Source organism: Coenobita brevimanus, chromosome 81, assembly GCF_032717465.1.
Source record: "Coenobita brevimanus isolate Jiangsu-jjx chromosome 81, ASM3271746v2, whole genome shotgun sequence".
Classification (NCBI taxonomy): Eukaryota; Metazoa; Arthropoda; class Malacostraca; order Decapoda; family Coenobitidae; genus Coenobita; species Coenobita brevimanus.
This window is the reverse complement of record NC_137034.1, coordinates 13109456-13113086: the sequence shown is the minus strand read 5'-3', so window position 1 is coordinate 13113086 and position 3631 is coordinate 13109456. Positions and strand designations below refer to the sequence as shown.

The following is a 3631-nucleotide window of genomic DNA, read 5'->3' as shown; positions in this document are numbered from 1 at the left end:
ACGCAAAACATTGGGAAACATGCCCGCGGTGAAGAGGAGAGAGGTAGTGGTGAAGATTACTTCAGCCACGCAGCAAGTAAACACGTGAATGCCCAGGCAGTGGGTGAGCCTTGCAATTGTTCTGCACGATGTTTTGATGCTGTGGGTTGGGACAACATCCAGACAATATTCAAGAACTACTGGCATAATGTCCTTCGTAAGTTTTTGTCAGGTGTTCGAAAAAGAAAAAAAAAACACCAAAAAACGCCATTCAAAAATTCATATAAAAAAAATATAGGGCCTAGGATAATAAAACTTTAACATATTATATATAGATTACAAAGTAACATTAACTTCATGCAGGAAAGCTTTATGTATAGGTTTATTTTGGGGGTGTAAAAAAACACACACCGAAAAAAACATACAGAAAAACACCTTAAAAAAACATGACAAAACATGTCTTGACGAGACTTTTCCATTGATATATAATATAATGGCTTAACTATCGAAATGATGTATGTAATTAAACCCTAACTATAATGATTAATTACTCAAAACAAGGGTCTTTTGGGTAACGCCCCTCTGGTCCTGGGTGCCTCAGTTATAACTGGGTTGTAGGGTTAGGGGCCCCAACAGGGGACTTTTGCATAACCCAGCATTTTGACAGTACCTGGCAGACCTTCGGCAATATTACACCAGATAATCGGGAATTGCTCCCTACGTATTGAGTGGGGTTGGTGGAGGATTAGTGCCCCTCCCTGTAAAACAATTAACTCTAAGCCTTGGCCACCCCGCTTCTGGGATACATGGCGTCTGGCAATGAATGAATGAAATAATCAGGAATTTACTGTATATACGGACTCGGCAATTCTGACACTATTGGACTGTCTATATATATACTGAAGCAGCACAGAACGGGTTAATATTGAAGGTGTTAAGTCCACTTCATCTTCAGGGTAGTTCAAACTGTAGATGAGGCCTGCAAGTCTCAGATAACGCTTCCTGGACTACCGAAATGATTTGGAACATCTGCTGAACAATCAAAGACTTTTGTAAATGAGACTTTTCTCACACAGGCCGAAATATCGTATCTACCAAATAATCATCCATCCATCCATTGCCAGACGCCAGTATCCCAAACAGGGTGGCCAAGGGCTTAGAGTTAATTGTTTTACAGGGAGAGGCACTAATCCTCCACCAACCCCACTTGACACGTAGGGAGAACGTTATGCCAACAGCATCTGGTGTTCCCAGGCGGTCACCCATCCAAGCACTAACCAGACCCAACGTTGCTTAACTTCGCTGATCAGACGGGAAGCGGTGTACTCAACGTGGCATGGCCGTTGGCAGCTGCCGAATAATTGGACTTTTACTGTATGTTTTGGTGTCAAAATATGGCAGAAAAACGGAAAACACTGCTGTACTGAGTCTTCCAAGCTGAGGATCGGATTCAAAGCCATCTTCGGTGAAACCGATCTGCACTGTTTTTGTCAGCCAAGGTGATACAAATCCAGCCCAAGCATTTGTTATCGAAACCAAGACCGTCTTCATATTTCATCCAAGCGTGGTAGGATGCAGCCTTCATGCAGCTTGGGAGAGTGAGAAATGCCAGCAAGGACAAGTAAGTGATAAATATCATGAAGTCAGCATGATGTACATAAAATTAGGGAGCAAGTGGCAAATATCCATGACATATAGTGTCAGTTCAGCACAAATGAGGGCTGCGTGTAAATTCCATGTTCGTCAGACGATCCTCTTTGACGAACTCCTCTGTTTACATTGAGATTGGTGAGTTATTTTTAGTTCTTAAGTATTGTGGACTGTTCGTGCGGACAGAAACCAAGCGCTCCATGACGAGCTTCAAATCCCAAGCTCCAGTTTGGACAAAAACATGGCCGATATATATATATCTATATATATATATATATATATATATATATATATATATATATACTAGTATATATATATATATAGAAGATATATAGTCTATTATATATATATATATATATATATATATATATACCGGTATATATATATATATACAGCAATACCTCGATATACGATACCCCTAGATGCAATAACCCGGCTTAGCGATGGGGATAGAAATTGCATCATACCCCTCCTAACAATGGCCAAACCCTGGTTTAACGATGAGTTTTTATTTTTCTTACCGATTTTGATGACATTTTAGACTAAAATTGTGTGTTTAGGTTGATTTATAACTGCTTTTAGACTTCAATTAATGTGTTTTAGCCAAAGGTGGGGTGAACATTGTCATTTTGGGGTACAGTGCTCCTCCCCAGAAAACAACTAACTAAAAAAACAAACAATAAGCCTCGGACAAGGACTGACCAAACGATGCCGACCAAGGATCGGACAAAGGACATGGTTATTGGAACGTGGAATATAAGGGGAGCGAATGATGAGGTGAAAGAGAGAGAGAGATTGTCCAGGTGTTTGAGGGTGCGAAAGTGGATGTATGTGGAATAACTGAAACAAAATGGAGAGGAGAAAGTGTGAGAGAATGGGAGTATGGATGTGGTATATGTGCAGGAGTAGGTGAGAATGAGAGGGCAAAGGAAGAAGTATGTATCGTTGTGAGTAGAAGATGGAAGAAGAGCATGAGACAGTATGGATCAGTTGGGTCAGGGATTGTGTGGGTAAAGTTGAAAGTTGGAATACAAATGTGGGCGATTGTGTGTGTGTATGCACCAACGCAAGATCGTGCTAGAAGAGTGAGAGAAGAGTTCTGGACAAATGTAGAAGTGTGCATGGAAAAGTTTGGAAGGAATGAGAGAGTGTTTTTGATCGGTGATATGAATGGTAAAGTTGGGAATGTGAAGGTGGATGGAATAGTTGGTGAGTGGGGTGTGCCTGCTGAGATAGATGAGAATGGGAGTGCGTTAGTGGACATTTGTGCTGGGAGGGGGTTGGTGATAGCCAATACCCTCTTCAGGCATAAAATGATCCACAGGTATACATGGTGAGTGATGAGAAGGGTGGGTGGTGAACTGAATGAAAGGAAGGCAATGATTGATTATGTGTGTGTGGATGAAAGGATGCGAAGATGTGTAATGGATGCAAGAGTTTATAGAGGTTGGGGGAGTGGACTTTCTGACCACTACTTGGTGGTGGCCAGAATTAGAATGCAAGTAAGATGGAGGAAGAGAAGAAGGGAAGGATGAGAGGAAGGAATAGTTGCAAGGAGAGTGGAAAGGTTACAAGAGGATGAGAAAAAGGCAGAGTATAAGAGAGAAGTGGATGAACGATTGGGCAAATATGAATTGGAGCAGATGGGAGACGTGGAAGGTGTGTGTAGGATATTTACAGAAGAAATATGTGCAGCATGTGAAGTGGTGTGTGGAAGGAAGAGAAGACGGAGGGGGGTGCAAGGAACAGCATGCTGGACTGAAGAGGTGAGACAGGCTGTGGCACAAAAGAAGAAAGCATACAATGAATGGATGAGCAATAGGGGAGTGGAAGAAGTTGAGAGGCGGAGGAGAGAGTTATATGTAGAGAGGAAGAGAGAGGTGAAAAGATTAGTAAGAGAGAGTAAGAAGAGAGTGGATGAGGAATTTGGAAGGAATTTGAGTGTAAAGTGGAGGGACTGTAAGAAAATGTTCTGGAAAGAGGTGAAAAGAGTAAGACAGGG

At 41.8% G+C, this 3631-nt stretch overlaps 1 non-coding gene across 1 annotated transcript; it reads right to left on the bottom strand.

Moving 5' to 3' along the window:
- Positions 1–1208: 1208 nt before the first annotated feature.
- LOC145409594 (5S ribosomal RNA) lies at positions 1209–1327 on the bottom strand. The gene has a single exon (XR_013899144.1). It is a non-coding gene; the product is annotated as a 5S ribosomal RNA (ribosomal RNA).
- Positions 1328–3631: the final 2304 nt, after the last annotated feature.